The sequence below is a fragment of the Peromyscus maniculatus genome, chromosome 1 (assembly GCF_049852395.1).
Source record: "Peromyscus maniculatus bairdii isolate BWxNUB_F1_BW_parent chromosome 1, HU_Pman_BW_mat_3.1, whole genome shotgun sequence".
Classification (NCBI taxonomy): Eukaryota; Metazoa; Chordata; class Mammalia; order Rodentia; family Cricetidae; genus Peromyscus; species Peromyscus maniculatus.
The window spans coordinates 11,138,212-11,164,301 of NC_134852.1; the positions used below are offsets into that span (position 1 = coordinate 11,138,212).

Here is a 26,090-nt window from a genome sequence, read left to right on the forward strand (position 1 = left end):
TTTTAAATTACCACATTCCCAACTGAATTATGATCTTCCACTTTTTTCCTGCTGAGAACAGTATTAACTCAATAACAATAATTGTAATCATAAACAAGAATCCAGAATGAGGCCCCCACCTTCCCCCTCCAGTGGGGTTGCACAGGGCTGGCTTTGGCAGAAGACAGAGCAGCAGAAGGCCACCCCTGCCTTCTAACTCCCACCTCTCAAAGGGTGCATGGGGCCAGTGGGCACCACGACAATGAACAAATGAACAATGGGGAGGTGAGAAAGATGGAAGAGTGTAGCAGTGCTTATACAGTGGAGAGAGGTGGAACTAGAAATATGATGGTGGTAAAAGGTGTGAAAGATGGATGAGGTTGATGGTGGAACAGGACATTGCCCAGTGTGGTCAGTGAAGGGGACTCTGCCTTGAGCTTATGCACACACAGACTCAGTCCCTGAACATACTGCCCAGCCTCAGGATTAGCTTCTTTGGGCAATGAGGGGTCCAAGATGGGGAAAGGCTTACTTTCTGGATTGGACCTCCTTGAAAGACCATCACGGTCTATGATGCCATGGAGGGTCATGTATGGGTCAGTGGTCCTGATCCATCCAGGGACTTTCTAGATATCTGTGGCCTGTATCACCACGCAACACCATGTGGACATTTGCAATCTGTGCCTTGACTAAGGCCATATTGATGTCCATGGTCTATGTTGCCTCCAGGGTCACATGGATGGTGCTGCAGTCTGAGACCATGATGCTATCTAGATTTCTGCTGCCACTAAGGGCCATAGTTTGGTCCAGAGTCCTACTGCACCAGGGTCTGTGTTGATGTCTGTGTGGCCCATGTTGCCACCAGAGGCCATATAGATGACCATAGTCTGTGCTACAACCTGAAGCCATGTTGATATTTGTGGGCCAAGATGCTGTCAGGGGTCATACCAATCTGGGTGGCCTGCAGTGAAACCTGAGGCCATGGTGATATCTGGACTAGTCCTGTCACTGAGAGTCATGTCTGGATCCATGGTCCTAAAGAGGCCAGGGTCTGTGTTGACCTCCATAGCCAATGTCAATTTCTGAGCACCATGCAGATGCCCATGCTCTAATCTGCACCCTGAAGCCACGCTGATGTCTGTGGGCAGTATTACCACTGAAGGCCATATTGATATGAGTTGCCTATGATGTCACCAGAGGTCATGTTGATGTCTGTTGTCTGGGCTGCATTTGATGGCCTTGTCTGGGTCCATGGTCCTACTGCAGCTGAGTGCCATGTTTGTGGTATGTGCTGTCACTAGAAACCATGAGGAAGCCCATGATCAGAGCTAAAGATGAATGAAAAGTGCAAGGAAGCTACTTTGAGAGTGACATCAATGATTTCATATGTATAATTGAGAAAGAGGAATATGGAAGGCTTCTATGATAACCCCTATATCTCCAACCCCCCCCCCCAAATTAGTAGCCTAAAAAGGAAGTCATTAATGAAAAATCTTAAAATTATGACAGGAATGTTGAGGTCTAGCTCTCCACAATTGATGGCTTCTGGTGGAGGTGCAGATTGAGAAGTACTCAATTTTCTTTAGGGGACAGGCAATTGTGAGTTTGACCATGCTCCAATGAGTGTAGCAACAACACAAATTGGACTTGTTTTTATTATCATTATTTGGGTGGGGGGGAAGCCACAAGAGCAGGGGGACAGACTTGGAAAGACAGAGAGGTGAGTGTGATCAGAGTGTAAAGGGCAAAATTCCTAAGAGTCAATAAAAATATTAGTTTATAAAAAAGGAAGTAACACAGATGGGTCTTTTCTGCTACAGGCCTAGTTTTGGGTGCATTTGCCTCCATGTGTGAAATTATTTGCAAAGCACATAATTTCACTGTGACCAGTTACTTCGCACATCTTAACCTCTGGGCTCCATCCATAGTGTTGTCTGCTTACATTTGTCTTTTCTGTGATTTATTTTTCTGGTTTGCCTTTATTAATAAATCCACCATAAATACTATCAAAAATTACATTGTTTAAATTTTTAAGAAAAAAGTCTAGAATGAAAAATAAGTAACCTGATATGAATTATCCCATAAAGCTCTTGCTGGAAGCCTCAAATCTTTCATTTTAACATACATTCATTTTGTGATTTCTCTTAAAATGGAAAGGATTGTCATCAGCACACCAGTGTTAGAAAGAACTCACTGGTGGGACACTGTTTTCACAGCTTTGAAATCATCTTTTAAAAAAACAAAATTCTTATGACATGATTCCTAATTACTTTCTACATTCCCTTTATCACTCTTTGGAAAGCATTGGCTTATTATGGGTAGTTTGGAGAATAGGGAGTATGTGTATGAGTGGGCATATCCTATGGTATATCTGTATGCTGTGGATATTGCTTTGTATAAACAAAATGCTGATTGGCCAGTAGCCAGGCAGGAAGTATAGGCGGGTCAAGCAGAGAAGAGAATTCTGGGAAGTGGAAGGCTGAGGCAGAGAGACACTGCCAGCTGCCGCCATGACAAGAGAGATGTAAGGTACCGGTAAGCCATGAGCCACATGGCAACTTACAGACTAATAGAAATGGGTTAATTTAAGATATAAGAACTAGTTAACAAGAAGCCTGCCTCGGCCATACAGTTTATAAGTAATATAAGTCTCTGTGTGTTTACTTGGTTGGGTCTGAGCAGCTGCAGGACTGGCAGGTGAGAGAGATTTGTCCTGTCTGTGGGCCAGGCAGGACCAGAAACTCTCTAGCTATACCTGTAGAAATCAGAGGTTTCAATTCTCTCTTCTCTTATATGGATTCCTTGGAACCAGTCCCATGTCATTAGGCTTGGCAGTAAACACTTTTATTCACAGCTTTTTTAAAATTTTATTTTATTTTACAATACTATTCAGTTCTACATAACAGCCACAGATTCCCTTGTTCTCCCTCTTCCTGCCCCCCTCCCCTTCCCCCCAGCCCAGAATGAGCTATTCACAGCTTTTTACTCTTTGTGGCTAAACTGTCTTAATTGTGGTGGTATTGTATTCCCCAAAATATTGTGCACCCTAATAAACTTATCTGGGGTCAGAGACAGAACAGCCACAATATTAAACATAAAGGTTAGGCAGTGGTAGCACACACCTTTAATCCTAGAATTCCAGAGGGAGAAATCCATGTGTTCAAGGATACAGCCAAGCATGGTGACTCACTCATTTAATCCCAGAAAGCGAGCCTGTAATCCCAGGGAGTGATGGTAGAAAGCAGAAAGGTATATAAGGCATGAGGACCAGAAACTAGAAGCATTTGACTGGTTAAGACTTCAGGCTTTCAAGCAGCAGTTCAGCTGCGATTCATTCTGGATGAGGACTCAGAGGCATCCAGTCTGAGGAAACAGGATTAGCGGAGGTTCCTGTGAGGTGAGGTAGCTGTGGCTTGTCTGCTTCTCTGATTTTCCAGCTTCAGCCCAATACCTGGCTACAGGTTTGATTTTATTAATAAGACTCTCTAAGATTCATGATACACTTAATGCCAAATTTAATATCACATTTTTTGAAGTTCAAACGTGATAGATAAAGCTGGTGATAGACAAAGACATAGTGTCATGGACTTTCATTCTCACTTGTGGTCAGTCAGAACTCCCACAGGGCTGACAAAGGTAGAGAGTTCAAAGGTAGAAAACTGGAGAAGGTCCTGGAATGTGAGTATCTGACCTCACATTGAGACAATCACAGTCCTCATCATTCCTACCAAGAGTCTGCAGGTTGTCAAGGTAACAGAATCCTAGGACATAATTGTTCTTGTGGATTACTAACGTACCAACAAGAGTCTGGAGACCATAGACATGACAGAATCCTGGGTCATGATCTCTTAGCTTTTAATTCTAGCATCTGGAAGGCAGAAATAGGCAGACGTTTATGAGCTCAAAGCCAGGTTGGATTGCATACACATGAAGAAGCCAGAGAAGGACATTTTGTAACTCTTTTTTGTTAGTTTTCACCTAATTCAGTGAGACAAGGTCTCTCTGTAGGGTGAAAAGAGCCAAGGAAAATCACTGTCACTGACTAGAATCAAGACCTGGGCCAATGAAAAACACCCTGACATGTCTTAACCACAGGACCAAGGCTTGAAATCCCACCAATCCCTGAGATTGCCCCAGAGTCAGGTTGCAGAATCCCACCAATCCTTGAACACAGAATCCCACCAATCCCTGAGATTCCTTAGCATGGAATCCCACCAATCCTTGAGCTTGCCCCAAAATCAGGCTACAAAATCTACCAAGCTACCTTGGAAATCTGCCCCCCACCAAGTCCAAGAAACCCTATATAAGCTCTGTACCCTTTTCAGTTTGCTTTTATTTCCCACCCTAGAGGCAGTCATCCTCCTGGATTTTTTCCTCCTGGATAAACAAATCTCTTGAGTGAGGTTTGTTGTGCAGTGTGACACTTCCACAGGAGCAGAGCCTAGCTGTAACAGCTTTTAAGGGAGCCAGAGCCAGGTAGAACTGTAACACTTTTCCTGGGTAAACTTTGCCCTAGGGGAGCAGAGCTGTAGCACTTCCCGGGACCTGAGCAGAGCTGTAGGATTTCTCAGGAGAGGAACAGAGCAGAGCTGTAACAACTTAAATGGGGAAACCAACCCCTGATTTAGCAGGGTTGTTAAACTTGCATTTCCTCAGAGCAGAGCTGTAAGCTGCTACACTTATAGGGAACCTTTCCATCTGAGCTGCAAAGCTCACATTTGGTTCCCCCTTCCTTCTCTCTTCTCCCATCTTTGCTCTGGAGTTGCCCATCATCCCATAGCTCCTCTAGGCCCTTGTGACATTTGCAACCCAATTCCTGATCCTTTCCTGTGGATGAGACCATCCTATAGAGATCAGTTTTTTTCTTTGCCTTCTGGCCTTTACAAAGCACTGGTACCAGGTGCTGAGCCAGTCCTCTGGTTTAGGCAGACTAAATCCCTGAGCCCCACTGAGTGTGGTTTCACATATGGTGATGATACACTTAGTGGCTTGGTCCTTGTTTGGTCCTCTTTGAATCCTGGGAATGTCTGTGACTATAGGCTGCAATGACATTTCCCCTCTTTCATGGCGTCTTCCATACTATCTCAATCCCCTCGGGATGCTTCTTAGAAAATGTCCAGCCTGTACACCTGGCACCTGACCTTGAGGAACCTAAATTTATTTGTTTCTGCAATCAAATTTGGCATCAATATTCCTTACAATCAATCCAAATGCCTAGCTAATGGTACCCTAGGCCCTAACATTATTTGGAATCTTTACAGCTAATGTGAGTAATCAGAAAAATTGAAAGTATCCCTATTCTGTACATTCAAGCTATATCTTTTCTCTACTTCTATCCAAATTTGTTTTGTTTCTAGCCTTATGAACATATGCACTGTGTAAATGTCCAAAGTTACTATTGCTGTATCAGTAAGTTTATTGTAAAGTGGGAGCTGGAAGCTGGATGTAGTAGGAGGGCAGAAAGCAAAGGAGTAGGCCAGCTGCAGTATGCTCATACCTGGCACATACTCCTCCCTGGCTGGTGCATCTCTCAGCTCCTTCCTTCAGTGTCCTCTGTCTATGACTAGGACTTACAAATTTCCTTCTAACCCTTTATTCTTCTCAGCTTACTGGATTCAGTTTTACAGGGACGTAGGTGTCTTGTATGTGTGAGTGACGTGAGACTGTTGTTTTATGCTATCTCACTTCAGTCGAAAGCTTATTCTGGAGTTGGGGTATGTCTCCCATCCTCTATACTCAAGTATTTTTGTTTAAAAGATTTCCAGACATATATCAGCCTAGCCAGCTGCTGTTTGACAGAGAAAGGAGAGTGAAACAAAATAAAGGGTATAGACTCTTTCCAGCGGGGACTATTGCTGTTAATCTCATACACTTTTGGTTTTGTTATAACTCTTTAAAACGTTTGCTAAGGTATAAATATTACCTAAAGATCTACAAGCTTATTAGGTAAGGTTACAAATCTGAAAAATCTATAACATTGGGGTTGATAGTTAAAAATCTATATATAGGTAATCTTAATGGAACCATGTGGTGTGATGCTAAAGATAAACCAACGGGGGAGGAAACAACTCCTAGCTATGAAGCCCAAACCAGATGATTCCTCCAATCTTTTCAATCACACTAACAAGCATCCCCCTTATTGTACTCAGCCCACAATCCCTTCTCTTCCTCTCCAGCCTCTCTGGTTTTCCTTTTTCCCTTCTCAGCAATAGTCTGCCCACCCAGTCAGGGCTTAGTACATGATATTAATGCAGAGTACTCAACTATCATGTATAAGGCCTTGTTCTATGTTAACTAATCGAGTATCCAATATATAGCCCAATCTTACAACCTCACTTTCCATGATGTTTACATGAGTCTCACCAAGAATCTTCTTCCAGGGGAGCACAGAAAAGTCTGGGGACAGACCAGGGCCCATGCACATGAAATCTCCCAAACTGAGAACATCCACCTAGTTGGAGCTAGGGCAATCTATGACCACGACCCTGAATGAGATTACAATACCCCAGGGGACACACTAGCTAGGGGGAGTTGAGGGAGAGAGGGAGGGTAGAAAATAGATAAGTAAGTTATTAATTCAATAATTCTTGAAAAATTTAAATTTAAAGATATTATTTCCACTGTTTTGTTTTATATTATATTGTTTTTCCTGTTAAACAAAACATACAAATGTATACATGTTAGTGGTATGGCGTGTAATGTTTCAATATATTTCTATATTGATTTATTTTCTCATTTCTGCCAGATTTTTCAGAACTTTGTATAATGTATTTTAATCATGTTCGTCCTACTCTCCAATTTCCTCCTAGGTCCAAATCCCATCCCAGGCCCACCCAACTTTGTACCCTCATTTACTTAAAACAAACAAACAGACATTTAGGGCTGAGTACTTGAAAGTCTATCACTTTCCATACCTTGTCTAATTGTGGATCGCTTTGATAATTCCTACCCATTGCAAGAAGAAGCTTCTGTTATGAGATTTGAGGGATGCAGTAATCTGTGGATATTTCAATAGTTAATTAGGAGTCATTTTATGGCTAAGTTCCTTTAGTAGAATAATCATAGCAATATTGCCACAAAAAAACATGTCATATCTAATCTCAGGTTCTTTGCCATGTTAGAAGTATCAGGTATACCCACCACGCTCCAGGTCAGGCTCCCATGACAGAGATTAGTTAACCAACCCAAAATAGACTCCCCATAATTTTATTTTGTAGTGTGTGTGTATGTGTGTGTGTGTGTGTGTGTGTGTGTGTGTGTGTGTGTGTGTGCATGTGTGGTTTTTAAAGTTTTATTTAGGTATTTTTGCCTTTCTTTATTTCTTCTATTTTTATTTTTTCTTCTTTATTTACTTTGTTTTGATTTGTGGTTGTTTTTTATTGTTTTTCATGTTTTTTTGAAAGAGAGAATGGACATGCAGTTGGGGGAGTAGGAAGGTGAGCAGGATCTGGGAAGAGTTGCAGAAGGGAAAAGAATATGATCAAAACATATTGCATGAAGAAATTCAATAAATTTTTAAAGAAAAAAATTTTTTAACTCCTGAGATGTGGCATTTGCTGATTACTGAATTCAATTTCTTCTTGGCCAACCTTCCAGTTCCAATAGAACATCACATGTGGAGTTAGGAGATGACACACAAAAAAATAATGATCTACAGTTTCATCCATTTTGGTTCAATTATATAATTTCATTCTGTATAGCTGGGTAAAACTCCTTATGACAAATTTTCTTTGTTTATCCATTGATAAATATCTAGGCTGATACCCTATATTCATTATTGTGACTAGCACCACAGTAAACATGGATGTGCAACTATCTCTATAGTAGGCCGGCTTTGAGTGGTATAGCTAGTTCAATAGGTCACGCTATTTTTAATCTTCTGAGGAACCTTCATGGAGGTTTCATTGTGGTTGCAGCAGTTCACATCACAGCTACAGGGCACATGTTTCATTTCCTCAAATCCTGACCAGTATTGTCTACTGTTTCTTTTTTCAACAGCAACCATTGTGACTGGGACAAGATGTATCTATGACTATGATCCTTTACTGTCCCCTACCTCGTACAAGTCTTTTCACAACAGCAGCCAGCTGACATCTGAGTTTTCTTAAACATTTCTCATCCACATCAAGATGAGATTCCAGAATATATTCATGTGCCAAAGACCCTGAGAAATGGGGCCCCAGGATCCCAATTGAGTTTCACTTCTCAGAACTGCTGAGTAACTTCCCCCACATCTGTCCTGCCCTGTGCACAGGCTTCAACACCCTCCTTTTGCTTCATGGCTTCAACCCAAAGACTTAGCTCATTTGCACTGTTACTGAGTCTTTTGATTTTTGTAAGTTATCATACAGAGTAATGGGTTTTATTGTGGCATCATTAGACATATATGTCATTACACTTGGTTTTCACCTCATTTCACAGTTCACATAAGGTTGCTCCCTTTCTTCACCCTTTGATTCACTTCTATATTATCCCATTAAGTGTATTCTCTTACCTTCTCTATTTCCTGCCTCTCTTTCTAGTTACATTCTCTATAAATACATAAATACAGAAATGTATACACATATACATAATTTTATATTTAGACTCTGGATATATGTGGCATTGGAATTCTAAATCTGGTTTATTACCATTTACATAATGATTTTTCAGTTACACCCATGTCCCTAAGGTATCAGTGCATGTCCTTGTTTTTATAATTATTTTTATTAGTTCTTAGAGAATTTCCTACAGTGAGTTTTGACTCCCCCAAATCCTCCCAGATCCACCCCGTTTTCTTTCTACCCAATTAAATAGCCTATCCCCCATCTCTACCTCTTAGATCCAATTTGCATTGCTTATGTATTCATGGACATGAGGCCTTATACTGGTGTGCACTTAGTGTTATACATGTGGGTGGTAAACCTACACTCTTAAAAAAGGCTATTGTTCGCCCAAAATATCAGTTTTCAATAGCTGCTATGCTAGGGGTAGGGTGTTATTTCCATCTTCTATCTCCATGCTATGATATGGTCTGGACTGAGGTTACATGGGGGTTGTGCATGCTGTCACAAACACATTGTGTTCATATGTGTAGCTTCCCTGTTGTGCCTTAAGGATACTGTTTCCTTTAGTCACTCACCACCTCTGGCTCTTTCGCTATTCCCAAACCCCTCTTCTGCAATGACCCTCGAGCCTTAGGAGGTGGGTGCTCTTACATATTTCATTTAGAGACGAGCATTCCAGAGTCCCTTATTTTCTGGAAAATGGCCAGTTGTGGATCTCTATGTTAATCATTTTCTACTGCAAATAGAAGTAGTTCTGATGAGAACTTAAAGATTGATGGACATAAGGATAAGCCATTAGTATTCAGTTTAATATCATGTCCATTTAGCCTAATAATAATTATGGGTTCTCCCCTAGGGTCTGTGACCTATCTAGCTACCAATTCTTAGCTCAACCATGGTGCCAATATGGGCTTCACCTTGTGGAGTGGGTCTTCAATCCAATCATAGAGTAGGTGGCGACTCTGCCATTATTGTACCAGACAGCATGCACTGTCAAGAGGGTCATGATTGTATTTCAGTGCTCACAACTCTGTAGAATGGATTATCCCGTTCCTCTTTGGCAGAATGCAAAATGCCTTCTAGAGCTCTCAGCATCTATGAAGCTTCTAGGTCAGTACCAGTTTAATAATTCCATGTTCTGTGAAATCAAGTATATACTCCTTAGCAATAAGGTCTTACTGTCATGTTCTGGAGGATAATCCATAGCATTGGTATGGTCTGTAATATTTGGGGGTTATTGGGACATACTGGCCAACAACTCTGAAAAAGGAAATTATTTTCAAGGATTGGTCTTTTTATTTGTTAGCCTTTGGTGTTTAGTGGTGTCACTGTTCCTTTAAGGAGTTTAATTATTTTTGTGTACATTTTAATTATTGTGATACGTGTGTATATTTGAGAAAACATCTATGGGAGCACAAAGGTTTCCATGTGGGGTTTTGGCTTCTAAAATAAATTTTATTCTGTATTTTTATTTGTAATAGTAATTAATGTTAAGAAAACAATTTTGTAAAGCATTAATTATTTGAATTTTAATGACATTATTTTCCATTGCTAAGGAACTTCCAATTCAAATGCTATGATATCCTTTTAATTTTTATTTTTTTCTTTTATTGAAAACAGATTCTTTTTTTATACAACATATTATAATAATTTTCCCTCCCTGTACTCCTCCCAGTTCCATACCACCTCCCCTGCCCTCTGTATCCATTCCCTTTCTGTCTCTCATTAGAAAAAAACAGGCTTCTAAGAGATAACAACCAAACATGACAAAATAAAATTTAGTAAGATAAGGAAAAAAACATCATATCAAAGTGAGACAGGAAACCCAACAGAAGGAAAAGAGTCCAAAGGGCAGACATGAGAGTCAGAAACCCACTGATTTTTATACTCAAAAGCACTATAAAAACAATAAGCTAAATGTTATAATGTATAGGCATAGGACCTGGTGCAGAACCATGTAGGCCCTGTGCCTGCTTCTTCAGTCTCTGTGAGTTCATCTGCCTTGCCTATTTGATTCAGACGGCCGTGTTCTCCTGGTGTCCTCCTCCATCTCTAGTTCTTACACTCCTTTCATCTCCTCTTTTGCAGGTTTAATTTAGTTCTGAGGGGAGAGATTTGATGAACTCTCTCTATTTAGACTCTTTCCCCATGTGCTATCTTGCTGTGGGTCTCTACATCTGTTTCCATCTGCTGCAGGAGAAAGCTTCTCTGACGATGACTGAATAAGGCACTGGTTTATGAATGTAGAAGACAATCATTAGGATTAACTTATACTTTTTTCTTTTAGACAAGAAATGTTTGATTTTACTCTAATTCTCTAGGCTATCTAGTCTCTGGTACTTGGTCACCAAAGAAGTGTTTGGTATGGGTTCTATCTTATGGAGTGGAACTTAAGTCAAATCAGACATTGGTTGGCTACTTCAACAAGTTCTGTACCACCACTTTCCTGGCATATCTTAGAACAAAGGCAAATTGTAGGACAAAGGCTCTGTGGCTGGGTTGGTGATTACTTTTCTCTATAAATAGGCAGCAGAATATCCTCCCACACCAAAGGCACTGGAATATAGGAGTGAAGGCTCTATGTAGGCACCATATGGACTTCTCCATTTGCATGGAGTTGTGTGGGGTTTGTGTTCATCAGTGAGTCTGTGCTGTGTGTTTGCAGAGAGCAAACTGTTGTCTTAGTAACAGCCTAGGTTGTTTGAGGATTTTCATGTAACCTCCTTGGCCAACAATTCAATTGAATGAAACCCAGTCCCACTATTAGAAGCCTTGTTTGGTAACATGAGATGGCCAGTTGAGACTTCATGTCCTCCATTATTGGGAGACCTCATTAGGATGACCTTCATATATTTTAAAAATTTCTACTCCAGTAGTGTTCCATATCATCCCTCAAATGCCCCTGGATTACAGTTGTTTCTTGCTGCATTGTGTCTACCTTATCTCCTCTTCTCCACCCAACCTGATCCCCTAATTCCTATCCTTACTTGCCCCTATTCTACCCATAAAGATTGTTCTATTTTTCCTACCCAGGGAGATCCTGTGTCTACCTTTCTCCATACTTTACCTTTCTAGGCCTACAGATTTGATATTGGTTATCATTAACTTAATGGCTAATATCTACATATAAGTGAATCATAACATGTTTATCTTTCTGGATCTGGGATGCCTCATTTGGGATGATTTGTTGTCTAGTTCCATCCATTTGCCTGTAAGTTTCATTTCTTTTTGACAACTGAGTAATACTTCATTGTGTAAACATATGTTTTCTTTTTCCATTCTTCAGTTGAGGGACTTCTAGGTATTTCTAAGTCTCTGGCTATTATGAATAAAGCAGCATTGAACATGGTTGAGCAAGTGTCCTTGTGGTATGCCATGTACGGTAGTTTGAATGGACTTGGACCCCATAAGTTAATGGGGAGTGGCACTATTAGAACGCGTGGCCATTTTGGAGGATATATGTTCTTGGAGGAGGCTGGATGATATATGCCTTTATCCAGACATTGAGGCTAGAAGCATACCTCTAATCTGGACCACACCTTCTGGGAAGTGTGTCACTGTGGAGATGGGCTTTGGGGTCTTTTTCTCAAGCTTCACTTAGTGTGACTGTCTGTTGACTTTCTGTTGCCTCTGAGTCCTTTAAGGTGTAAGGACTCTTGGCTCCAACACTATGCCTGCCTGCATGCTGCCTTGCAGCCTGGAATAATGGACTAAGCCTCTGGACTGTGAGCATCCTCAATTAAATGTCTTCTTAATAAGAGTTGCTATGGTCATGGTGTCTCCTTACAGCAATAAAAACTTAACTAAGGCACCATGTGCATTTGTCCAATGCCTTTAGAGTTATTAATCATTCACTATATTCTCTCCTCTACTCTGCCTTCCCACCCTCTACCCAATTTAAACCTTCCTTTTTCATTAATCCCCTTTAAACTTTTATACCACTATTTTATAACTTCTATTTCAAAGCCCCTCCTCCATGGCACCTTACAAATTTCCTGACCTCTAAGTATATTGAAAATGAAAGAGATATATCTGAAGATTCAAAGCTAGCATTCACAAATGAAAGAGAATATCTGATCTTTATTCTTGTGTTTGTGTGTTTGGGTTATTTTTCCAGGTTTATCCATTCACCAGCAAATTCAACTTTCCTAATAGCTGGATAATATTCTGTGTGTGTATATATATTGCATTTTCATTAGCCTGACATCTAAACTGTTTTCATTTCCTGGGTATTATTATTAAGAGAGGCAATGAATAAATAAACTAAAAATAGATCTATCATGGAATCCACTCTTGGGTATATAATGATATTTTATTTTTTTGACTGCATAAAATTCCATTGTGTACATGCACTGAATTTTCTTTATGATTAATTGGAGGGCATTTATACTTCTTTTATTTCCCATCTTTTGTGAATACTGCAGCAATGAAAATGGATGTGTAGGTAGCTTTCTGGTATGGTGAATTAGAGTCCTTCCAGTGTGTACCAGAAGTGCTATTTCTAGGTCAAATGTTTTTTTCTGCTTTCAGTTGTTTGAGAAATGTCCATATATAGTAGCTGCATGTGTTTATATTACCACCAAAAGCACATAAGAGTTCTACTTTTCCTACTTCCTTACTGGCATTTGATGTCATGTTTTCCATGATAGTGGTTCTCTTTTTGTCATTACATTTTGACAGTTTCAGAATGTTTTTAGATTCAACTTCCCCTACTCAATTATATCCCCCATTGCTTTAATCCATTCTTCTTTCTACCTATTCCTGCAGAAGATCTACCTGTTGAGAAAATGACTGCCTTCCTCTCTATCAACCATTAACAGTCCACTAGTTATTCAGTGAGAGATTCAGGCTTGTGGACACCTCCAGTATCTATGCTGGAACATAGGAGGGTGGGTATCCACAGTTTCTGCATGTTCATGGTTACATAAGTGTTATCACATCTTGACTGTCTTCCAGCTCTTAAATTCATTCCCCTCTAACCATTGTGATACTTCCTGGGCTTTTGAAGAGGAACTGGTGCACAGAAGCTAATCTCTATAGATAGCAATGTTTAATGGAAGGTTGCATTTCTTGTTAAAGTGACATATGGTATAGATTCTGACTGGACTGAAATGGAATCTCAAAGGAGTTTCATTTCCCATGTTTCTGTCCACAGCCTGTCTTCTCAGAAACATGGCACAATCTCTTGGTGACTTACATGTCAGGTCATCCAATTCTTTTTTTTAAGTTTCACTCAACATTTTTAATTAAATTTATGCTCAATACCACTTTGTAATGTAATTTTCTTTTATTTGGATATTAGGGCAATTTGACCCTTACATAAGAGACTTGGATGTATTCCTTTTTTTAAATTTTGGGGAATATTTTTTATAACTTAATTGTTTGTTGATTCTCCAGGAATTTTCACATCACAAAACCCAACCCTGGGCACCTTGCAGGCCCTTCATATCTTTTGTCAACCCTGTAGAACTCCCCACAAGGAAAAAAAAACAAATCAATTTAAAACAAAATGAAAAAAAAAACACTCTTCCATTTTCCAAGACTTCTTCATCCATCCTAGTTGCATTCGGTGCTGTGGGGTGTGAAATATTATACCCTTTCGTCCAATCACCCCATCCACAATATGCTTATTGCTATTGGTTATTGGTCTAGTTCAAGGTCTCTGGCACACTATCATCACTGGACCCTCTTGGATATTCTGCTGTTGCCCTGAGTCAAGGAGATCCTGAACATATCAATCCATAGGATCAGTCCCTTCACACACTCCAGTAGGGCATAGATAGGGTAGATGGTAGGGTGGGCCAACTCAAGACCGAGGATATGGATCTGAACGGTAACTGACCTGCTTTGTCTGGGACACTAGGACTAACCCCTTCAGGTGAGGGGCAGAATCAGCTTTCCTAAGCCCAAGTCATCAGGGTCAGCTCTCTCATGCAGCCATGATGAGGGGTGGGGTCATCTTTCCCAAGTGTGAGGACCCAGCTCTCCCATGTGGGGTAGGATCAGCTCTCCTGCTGCAGTATCCAGTAAGGGGTAGAGAAAGCTATCCTAGAGCCAGTGAGGGACAGGCCTGGCTCACCACAGTTCTTGATTTTGACACCTATGTTTCCTATCACCTTCTGTGGCAACACGAGCCATAGATATCATCACAGACTCTAGCTGCACTAGGCACATGGGCCTAGACATGGCCCTTAGCTGTAGCCTGGGTTCAGACATCTCATGGCACCCAGATCTCTATGGTCCCATTTGCAGCATAACCCTCCAATCATCACCTGGTCTCAAGGGAAGGCTCAGAACCAGGGCATTTACATGGCTTTTAGTGGTATCAGGATCCACAGATATTAACCAAGACTCTAGATGCAGTGAGAACACAGTCCCACACATGACCCTGCACTGCAGCCCAGGCTTGGACATCACCATGGCCACGGTCTCCTCCCACCTTATATTCCTTTCTCTGCCCAGTCATTTCACTTCCCGCCTCAACCTCCCTAGTGCTGGGATTAAAGGCATGTGACTCCCAACAACTGGGATTGAAGATGTAAGCCATCACGGCCTGACTCTGTTTCTCTTTTAGACTGAATTAATCTCAGGTAGCCCAGGCTGCCTTTGAACTCACAGATATCCATCTGCCTCAATCTCCTGAGTGTTAGGATTAAATCTGTATGCTACCAATCCCTGGCCTCTATGGCTAACTAGTGGCATAGATCCCCCTCTCTGATCTTCAGACAAGTTTTACTTGTTAGATCACAAATAAAATATCACCAAATTTCAGATAAAAAAAATCTAAAATTTAAAAAAAGGTAATAACTAATATAAGAAAAACTATATGTAATAATTGCAATAACTACATACAATATATACAGGCAATAATTATATCAATAATGTCTAATCCATTATGTTTTTGATTTTTTTTTTAATCTGGGTCAGTTGGTGCTCAGATGGAGTCAGTATATCACAGCTGGAGTTAACAATATAATCCCCTATAAAACTCTATTAAATATTTCTTTATTAATAAAATGAAAAGCAAATGTACTTTGTGTCAGTCAGATTGGCAGACTTTAGGCCAACACAGGGAAACAGACTCACCCCACACAGGTTACAGAAAAACCAGAAACAGTAAGCCACATAGAGACTGATGACCCAGGAAGAGAAGTGTAGTTACTCAAATCTGAGTTAACTTTTGGACAATTTCCTCTAGAAGAAGCCTTTGATTCCTTCCCCTTTAAAAAATTACCTATCTTTTATTACCTGAACTTGTCCATAAGCACAGTAACCACTTTCACCCCATCCGCTCCCAATCCCTGCCACCGCTCCCCATTTCCCTCTCTCCCCTGCAAATTTCATTCTTACGTTCATGTCCATTCGTTTTGTGTTCAACTCCCAGAGTTTAACCAGGACCATCTGTGTGAGTTTTGTATCAAACTACCCACTGGAATCCAGCAAACTCAGCAGTGTTTACACAACCGAAGAAAATGACCCTACCTCTTCCGCAGTGAGTCAACAACCAATTGTTCAGCAGTAAGTAGTAAGGGACAGTGAGCTCCTCTCTTTCCATGCATGATTTTTGACAGAGTCAACCTTGTGCAGGCACAGTGTGGTTCACTTCAGTAACTACAAGTTTATAATTGTAATGGTTGCTCAGTTATCCCTGTATTTAATGTGACAGGTCAGAATATTGATGACTCTGAGTTTATTACTAATGTGTTTAACTGGGGTAGACTTCATGAGAAATTACCAGTAGTCAGAACATGTCTGGTAAAATACTGTTAGATTCTACTCCCATTCTAGGCACATAATAAAAAATGATAAAAGTTCAAGGTCAGGCACATGCTAACTTCTCTGAATTGGTCACAATCAATGTGTACATACTCAAAACTTCACAGTCTTCCTCATATATATATATACCAACATACCTCAACATGATGAAGACTATATATAAAACAAACCTATAGTCAAAATTATACAGACTCAGTGACCAAAGAATTGAATAGGTGGACAGGAAATAAGCTGATTCACATACAGCCACCTAAATTTTGATTAACATATCAAATGTACTTTGGAGGACAAAACAAACTATTTAACTAATGATGCTGTGGAAACAGATTTCCACATGTTGAAAAGTAAAACCAGGGGCGCAGGGTCCGCTGCTGCAAAGTGTGAATTACGCCGGGCTCGCGCCGCCGGCGGCGGAGTGGAGTGAGGCTCGGGGGAGGGGAGGGGCAGGGCTCCGGCGGCCGAGCTGCTCGCTGCTCCGCGCCCGTGCACCGGGCCCCCCTCCCCGGACCGCTCGCGCGCCGCGGAGCCCCGGAACGCCGCCCGCCGGTCCTGCGCGGTGCCCCGGCCCCCGGCCCCCGGTCGCCCGCTGCTGCAGCCCCTTCCCGCCGCCGGCCGCGCGGAGGGCTGGGAGGCGTCCGCGGCCGTCCGCGCCGCCCGCCCGCCCCGCGCGCGCCTCGGTCCCGGGTCCCCGCGGCGCGGCCCCCTCGCAGCGCAGGGGCGGGCGGCCGCGGAGTGGCGGGCGCCGCGCGGAGGCAAGGCGGGCGTGTTCAATGGAAGTATGCTACCAGCTGCCGGTGCTGCCCCTGGACAGGCCGGTCCCGCAGCACGTCCTCAGCCGCCGAGGAGCCATCAGCTTCAGCTCCAGCTCCGCGCTCTTCGGCTGCCCGCATCCCCGGCAGCTCTCGCAGAGACGTGGAGCTATTTCCTATGACAGTTCTGATCAGACTGCGTTATATATTCGTATGCTAGGAGATGTCCGCGTAAGAAGCCGTGCCGGATTTGAAGCAGAAAGAAGAGGTTCACACCCATATATCGACTTCCGTGTTTTTCACTCTCAGTCTGAAATTGAAGCATCAGTGTCCGCCAGGAACATCAGAAGACTACTAAGTTTCCAGCGCTATCTCAGATCTTCGCGCTTTTTCCGGGGCGCCACTGTTCCTAGTTCTCTAAACATTCTAGATGACGATTATAATGGACAAGCCAAGTGTATGCTGGACAGAGTTGGAAACTGGAATTTTGATATCTTTCTGTTTGATAGACTAACAAATGGAAATAGTCTAGTAAGTTTAACCTTTCATTTATTTAGTCTTCATGGATTGATTGAGTACTTCCATTTAGATATGGTGAAACTCCGTCGATTTTTAGTTATGATTCAAGAAGATTACCACAGTCAAAATCCTTACCACAATGCGGTCCATGCTGCAGACGTTACTCAGGCCATGCACTGTTACCTAAAGGAACCTAAGCTTGCCAATTCTGTAACTCCTTGGGATGTCTTGCTGAGCTTAATTGCAGCTGCTACTCATGATCTGGATCACCCAGGTGTTAATCAGCCTTTCCTTATCAAAACCAACCATTATTTGGCAACTTTATACAAGAATACCTCAGTCCTGGAAAATCACCACTGGAGATCAGCAGTGGGCTTGTTGAGAGAATCTGGTTTGTTCTCACATTTGCCACTGGAGAGCAGGCAGCAGATGGAGACTCAGATAGGTGCTTTGATCCTAGCCACAGACATCAGTCGCCAGAACGAGTACCTGTCATTGTTCAGATCTCACCTGGACAGAGGTGACTTACACCTTGACGATGGCAGACATAGGCATTTGGTTCTGCAGATGGCCTTGAAATGTGCTGATATTTGTAACCCATGTCGGAACTGGGAACTGAGCAAGCAGTGGAGTGAAAAAGTGACGGAGGAGTTCTTCCACCAAGGCGACATAGAAAAAAAGTACCATTTGGGTGTGAGTCCACTTTGTGACCGTCAGACCGAGTCGATTGCCAACATCCAGATTGGTTTTATGACTTACCTAGTGGAGCCTTTATTTACGGAGTGGGCCAGGTTTTCAGACACGAGGCTGTCACAGACAATGCTCGGACATGTGGGGCTGAATAAAGCCAGCTGGAAGGGGCTGCAAAGACAGCAGCCCAGCGGCGAGGACGCCACTGCTGCATTTGAGTTGAACTCACAGTCACTAACTCAGGAAAATCGATTATCATAGCCCTGAACCAGTGGGGAGAACTCCCTCCTGCAAGAGTGGAACTGTGAAATGGATCTCGAGGTGAAGAACTGGTTGACTGCCGGGTTTCCAGGGAACTGATGCCAGCATTATTTATTATTGAGTTTTTCTCGGTTGGATTGTTTGAGCCCACTTTTTAATGATAAGCCTGAATATACAGCAATATGCATCTGGCTTTTGTGTGAGACCTTGAATATACAAAGCTCAGCAGGAGAACCAGAAAGGATTAACAGAGGAAGACTTGCTGCTGATTTCACAGCATGTGTCCTCCAAGCTCTGAAACTTGAACCGAATCTCCGCAGCAATCTTGGTCTACCTGTCTGATACAGCAGCGCATCCGTCCCTTCCACTATTTTCTCTCTGAGAAAACAGAAATGTGAAGTGCCCAGCCTCTGCTGCCTCTGGCAAGACTCAAATGTTTACAAATCAACTCTGAAATACTGGTTCTAAATTGCCTTGGAGCATGATTGTGAAGGAACCACTGAGACATTCACGCTCAAACTGGAGCCTGCAGCTCTCCCGTGGTTTGCCTTTTTCCTTCTTTGGATGCCCTCAGAGCCTCTCGTTCGCTGTTTTGTCGTGAGCACTGGAGAGGGAGTGTTATCACCCGGCACCGAGCGTTTCACTCCAGTGCTGTTGGGCAGTGCAGATTTTGAACTGCGTTTGTAATGGGGCGGGCGGGAGGGATCACCAGTGTCCTGGCTGTGTCCAGACTGCAGTGAAGGCACTGCATGTTGTTTTCACTACTGTACACTTGACCTGCACATGCAAGGAAAAGGTGGACTCTTGAACACACCATCTCAGCTCAGGGTATTTGCCAGTCCGAAATAAAGTGGGGTAGGGAAGTGTGTCCTTCAGATCAAGGGAACGAAAGTCCCTTTCGCTGCAGTGCGTGAGAGGTATGTTGTGTGACTGTGTGTGTGTGTTTGCGTGCATGTTTGTGCATGTATGGCTGTGCATGTTCTGTCCATCCATGTGGGAAGGGATTGGAAATGTAAGCTTTTATTTATTGTTTTAGAATGTGACCTAGTGAGCAGCCACATGGGGGAGGGGAAGGTGGGTCAAGCTGAAGGATGCTCCAGTTGCCTTAAACTATGCACAAAGCTAAGTGACCAAACTTCTCGTTTTGATTGGAAAAGTGCATTGTTTTCTTGTCCCTCCCTTTGATGAGACGTTATGCTTTGGTGGGCTTTTTGATGTGAATAGACGTTTTCTAGGATAAAATTTAAGGACTAATTTTAGACAAAACATTCCACTTTTGTAATTTGTTTTCAATGGTTTTATGTAGAGCAAGCACAACTGTAATCTAGTTTGAGAAACGGTGCTTTCTTTTAGTTCATTTGTATTTCCCTTGTTACTGTAAAAGACTGTTTATTAATTATGTTTACAGTTTGTTGCAACAGCCATCTTGGGAGGAAGCTTGAGTGTAAAGCCATTTGTCAAAGGCTTTGCCGTACTCATTTAAACGTGCCTGTTGCTGTTAACTTTTGATGAATAAAAACCGGTCTTTTCTCAAAAAAAAAAAAAAAAAAAAAAAAAGAAAAGAAAAGTAAAACCAGATCCATGCCTCTCACCTTGCACATGAATAAATTCAAAATGCATCCAATACCTTACCTTAATGTAAGATCTGAAACTGCTTGATAAAATATTTAGGGTTTCAAATACAGTGATGAGAAGAGGTAAAGAAGGCACATATTTACTCTTTCAAACCTGGGAGTTTGGGATGGCAATTTGTATTTTTTTCTAGCAGCTATGATGGTGCGGTATTGTTACTTTTTTCATTGTTGTTACAAAATAATGTGAAACAAATTAAGGAACTACAGTTCATGGCTAGGAATACAAAGTTCTGGTCATGTTGTATCCACAGTCTGGAAGGTGAGAGAGAACACAAAATTTGGCTGGTCTGCAAAATTCATTTTCTGTGACTCACTTTCACAAACAAGCCATGGTGAGTAAGCAGTGATCTCAGTGGAGATATAACTGGGGCCCTAGTGACCACATCCTACTCATGTGTCAATTTTGGTCAGTTCTATCTGATGTGCTAAAGAGGAAATGTGTCCTTCTAAATGGCTATGGCAAAATTTATATGTCAGGCCTTTCTAGATGTAGGACAACTACCCATACACATCAGAACCACTGGATAACTTGGAGACTACAGAAAGAATATTATGGGGGTAGATAGAGAATAACCTGAAAACCTGAATTCTTTCTCATGGTAGCATGAGAAGGTGAGTCTTCCACAGACCAACTGATGGTAACAGGAAACTGTGTGAGTCAAGACATGCAATTCCTTAAGTTGCTCCACAACTTAAAATCCCTCTCAAAACAACACTGTGTTGCCTTTATAGATTTTTTTATTAAGAAATTATTACCAGTGGGAAAATGATATGGCTTTGTAGGTAGAATCCTTGCCTAGCAAGCACAGTACCCTGGATTGTATACTCAACACTCCATAGAGCCAAGTTTGGTGATGTATGCCTGTAATTGTTAACTAATAAGGTAGACGCAAAAGGATGGAGATTAAAGATGACTTTCAGCTATATAGTGAGTACAAGGCAACCCTGGGACACCTGAGAATCTCCCAAATATATTAATTGACACCTGATTAGGGAATTCACTCTATGCCCTGTAGCTTGATCAATGGTATATTAAACATGGTGACATTATTCATATGTTAAATAATGTGTCATCTGTAGTACAGTAATAAAATATTTCATCTCTTCACTTTCTAAAATCAAAGACTACTACAGCCAAACATTGTACCTTTCAAAATTACTTGTTATGAGTACTTTCTTCACATGTTTTCGCTGTTCCATTCTGGTCCATTTTACCATGCCACTTAAGTCATTTTGAGTGAATTTTACAACTTAGTAGTTTTATATATTTTAGAAGTCTTGGGATACAGATGAAAGCACTACATTCTAAAAAAAAAAACAAAAAGTATAAACACAAAGATGGAGACATAGCTCAGATGCATGACTGATTGCTTAGCATACACATTCTTTGGATGGGCCATGTACATGGAGGTGCACATCTGTAGTTCCAGCACTTAAGACTTTGAGTGAAGAATCACAAGTACATTGGCATCCTAGCCTATCCTGTGAATATGAGACTATGCCTGAAAACAAAGAAAAAACAAAAAAGAAATCAACCAGTGTCGAAAGACAGTGTAAAAATTTGCCCTTGAATCCACTCTCTACCCTAAGTTTTTTCCTTTTATTATTATTATTATGATGATTATTATTATTTATTTTATAATACTATTCAGTTCTACATAATAGCCACAGATTCCCTTGTTCTCTCCCTTCCTGCCCCCTCCCCTTCCCCCCAGCACACCTCCCATTCCCTAAGTTGTTTTTTATTGTCAGTATCTTATCATAGCAAGAGAAATGAAACTAGAATAGAGAAAAAATAAATCATCCTATGTAGAAAAATCCCTGCATCAAAATCCAGATCAAGGGTATTGAGAGAGGCAACATCCTTCCCTACTTCCCTCTAATTGTGGAAGTGTGTGGCAGATACCATTAGCTTTGCAGAGGTTTGTGCTGGCTCTTGGGATTTGGGGAATGTCTTCCTTTGGTGATACCTAGACACACAGTGTGCTAAGTTTCCACAGTCAGCAAAGTTTGTAAAGGGTCAAAGTTAAGATTAGGTTGCTGCTGTGGACTCCCATGATTTCATGCCCATTTGGTGGTAGAGGCCACTAGAGGTGGACCATTGAAGGTTATAGCCTGGTCTCATTTCCAGCCAGGATCCCATTCCTGATCCACCAAGATGTGAACAAGATACACTGAAAGTTCCAGCTACACAGACCTTCAAATGAGTCCTCAACTTCAGGCACTGAGCTTGTGATGGGCAACTGATGAATCTTGGCTGGTTGATTTCTAAGAAATGAGATTCTCATATCTAAGTCACTCTACAGGGGGAAGTGACTTGCCCAGGTCACAGAGGCTGTGGGAGACTCAAAGAGAGGAGGAACTTACCATAAAGCCTGACCTTACAGCCAGTGTTCTATAGACCTTCTAACATCTCAGTAAGCACATTTTCACTGAACATCTGTTGGAATGGTGGAATTGACAGCAGTGACTACTGTCCATACTGGGAAGGATGCGAGGTGGTGGTTGTTGGTTGTGAGCAGTCAATGTGGTACAGTAGCCACAGATGCAGCCAGTGTAGTTCTGACAAAACCAAGCATATTCTATAAGACCCAGCAATCTTGAACCTAGCTGTAGGGTCAAAGATATTGAAAAGCTATGCCTATATAAAAATATCTGCTCAAGGACATGAAGAAAAATTTACATCACTGAGTGAAAGTAACCAGTACCAAAAGACCACATATAGTCTCATTAAAACTGCAATATGTTCTGAGGAAGGCAAAACTCATGGAAGCAGAAAGTACCTGGGGCTGTAGCATGGAAGAGGAGCACTACCTGGTATATGTGAAACACTGGATTCTGTGATAGTTCATTTTCATTGTCCATTTGATGGAATTTAGGAACACCATGGAAACATACCTATAGTTTGTCTATAAAAATGTTTTCAGAAAGGTTTAGCAGAATAGGAAAGACCCATGTGAATGTTGGTGACTCCATCCTATGGATGAGATCCCCTCACTAAATTAAAAGGGGAAAGCAAGCTGATCACCATCATTTACTTCTCTCTGCATCTTGACTGGAGATATATGACCAGCTGCCTCACTTTTTAATGATATAGCATTTCTGCCATGATGGACTGTACCCTGTAGTTGTAAGTCAAAACCAAATCTTTCTTAGGTTGCTCTTGTCAGGTAATTTCTCACAACAAAGAGAAAAGTAAAGAAGACAAATGCCCTCTTCAGAAGCACACACACACACACACACACACACACACACACACACACACACACACGTGTACACGCACATACACACACACACACACACACACACACACACACACACACACACTGTTGGAAGTTTTCCTGTGTCTCACCTGGTACACAGCTGCTCAGATCCAAATAAACACACAGAAGCTTATATTAATTATGAACTGTATGGTCATTAGCTCAGGCTTATTACTGACTAGCTCTTACACTTAAATTAACCCATAAATCTTATTTATGTGTAACCATGTGGCTTGGTACCTTTTCTCAGTTTTACCTTGTCATCTTGCTTCCTCTGTGTCTGGCTGGCAACTCCTGACTCAGCCTTCCTCTTCCCAGAATTCTCCTTGTCTGCTTATTCTGCCTATACTTCTTTGCCTGGCTACTGGCCAATCAGCATTTTATTTATCAACCAATCAGAACAACACACATTCACAGCATACAAAATGGCATTCCCCCCACATACACACTGGAGGAGGTGAGAAAAAGATACAGAGAGACAGAAAGAGATACAGAGAGACTGAGAGACAACATACACACAGAGAAATAAAAGGGTCATTGTTCTGGAATATTATTTTAGGATGTGTTACATTTGTTTATGCTGTGGCACATTTGTTTTAATGATGCAAAGATGTGTTGCATTCCCTTGTGTTGAATTTGTTTTACTCTGTGAATCTGTGTTACCTTCCCTGTCTAAAACAATGTTCGGTCTAATAAAGAGCTGAACAGCCGATAGGAAGTCAGGAAATTGGATAGGCACGGATTGCAGCCAGAGAGAATAAATGGAAGGAGAGAGAACCAAGGATCAAGAAAAGAAGGGGTCAGCCACCAAGCTACAGAACCAGCAATGGAGAAAGAAAGAAGTAAAAGTTATACAGAAAAAGAGAAAATTAAAAGGGCAGAGGCAAAAGATAGATGGGATAATTTAAGTTAACAAAAAAAAAGCTGGCTAGACACAAGCCAAGCTAAGGAAGGGCTTAATAAGAAATAACGTCTCCACGTGTATTTGTTTGGGCTGAGTGGCAGGCCACCCAAAAGAACAAAGAGTGAAAGTGCAAAAAGAGTAACAAACAAACAAACAACACATCATAGATGCTTTAAGGGACAGCAAAGCTAATCATCTGTATGGTTCTATAATGGCCAGCACATGTCACTAGACATTTTCCCACTCACAGAGCACACAATTCAGTGTAAAGTAAAGACCCTGGATGGCAGCAATGTGTCCTTGCAGGTTTATCAGTTGGAGCAATTATACTACTCTGATGGCACAGAGAAGCTCAAGGAGTACACTCGAGACTCTCATTAACGTCTGGTTAGTTTTGCTGTGAGTCTCAAGTTTCTATTCAAATATATATTCTTTTTTAAGAACTGAGTCATATGAGCCATCTGAGTTTGGTGTCTGGTGGTAGATATTAGTTGGATGGGTGGGACCTGTAAAACTGCAGGCATTTTATGAAACACTTCTCAATGTGGTGTGGTCAGAGGTGATAAGAGTCACATAAAAGGGAAGTGGATGCTTCTGTTCCTGTTCAAAATCAGCAGAGGAAAGCACAGCATACTTCCTTACCTATGGCTGTTCAGAGCACCATTTCTTATATGCCCGCCTGTTATGTTGGGTCTCAAGAGTTTAAAAAAAAAAAAAAAACAGCTTCGAGAGCCATCCTAGTGAAGTTAGTACCAGTTGGAGCCTTTGTGTGGTGGCAACCAGTTCCTGGGCGTGTGTGGGAGGAGGTGTGACACTCAAGAGTTTAAAAAAAAAAAAAAAAAAAAAACAGCTTCGAGAGCCATCCTAGTGAAGTTAGTACCAGTTGGAGCCTTTGTGTGGTGGCAACCAGTTCCTGGGCGTGTGTGGGAGGAGGTGTGACAAACGTCAGGTGAGTACCCTCACCTCACCAGGCTTAGGTGCTACGGGCCAGAAGGCTGGATCCACACATGGGAGATGTAACTGGACACTGGATGAAGAGGGGGAGCACTAACCCGGAGTGCTCTTTAGCCTGTGTCTGGTTCAGCACAACTGGCATAGGAAAATCCTTCCCCTAACACTCAAAATCTGTTCTCCTGTCTTAAGGTGGGTTCTCACTGTGGATGTTTAAAATTAAGAACTAGACTGATTGTGGTTTCCCTGAAACTGGCACCGAAACTAAAATCCTAGAAAACAGGCTGATCATTTCCCCTAAATCTATGGTTTGAGCTGAGTGTGCCCAACTAAAGAGGGCATATGTCCATTTGATGCAGGAAGCTCATAGTTCTATGAGCTCTCTAGATCAGGAAAAGAATGGTCTCCCATTAGTAACACTTCTGAAACCTCAGTCACATACAATGCAAAGACACTTATGACCATGTGTAGAATGTGCCTTATTGAGGCTGGCAGTGCTGGAATGTAGGTGTACCCCCAATAGATTCCCAGGCTCAAGTTCTTCATCTGTGAAAGGAGAAGGGAACAATAGTTCATCATTATGCCCATGCCTCCAGAATCCAAACATCAGGAGCAGTCAGGAAAGGAAATTATGTGTTTCTAGCTGTCCCCCTTAATCTGAACCATGTTTGAGTAGTCTCAGAGCAGCCAAATGCAGGCTGGCTGCAGGTGAACCCCCAATGCTCTTACAAGTTCAACCTGACAAGATAGAGAAGACAGTCACCCTCTAAGCCACAATTCAAGCTACAGTGGTGAAAAGACAGAGCACAGGACTATTT

General features: G+C 41.8%; 1 protein-coding gene and 1 pseudogene across 7 annotated transcripts in view; both read left to right on the forward strand.

The window, feature by feature from the left end:
* Positions 1-2,445: 2,445 nt before the first annotated feature.
* LOC121826212 (leukocyte-associated immunoglobulin-like receptor 1) overlaps positions 2,446-26,090 on the forward strand; it is a 42,205-nt gene continuing 18,560 nt past the window's right edge. For 3 of the 7 annotated variants that reach the window (XR_013050462.1, XM_076569321.1, XM_076569352.1), the window contains exons 1-2: positions 2,446-2,508; positions 15,910-16,043. The gene's annotated coding sequence lies outside the window, so the exon portion shown is untranslated. Of the gene's footprint in view, positions 2,509-13,292; positions 13,415-15,909; positions 16,044-25,155; positions 25,271-26,090 lie in introns of those variants that run through there. The other 4 variants (XM_076569338.1, XM_076569358.1, XM_076569332.1 and 1 more) reach the window with 3 other exon arrangements.
* On the forward strand, positions 16,704-19,388 carry LOC143272857 (high affinity 3',5'-cyclic-AMP phosphodiesterase 7A pseudogene; annotated as a pseudogene).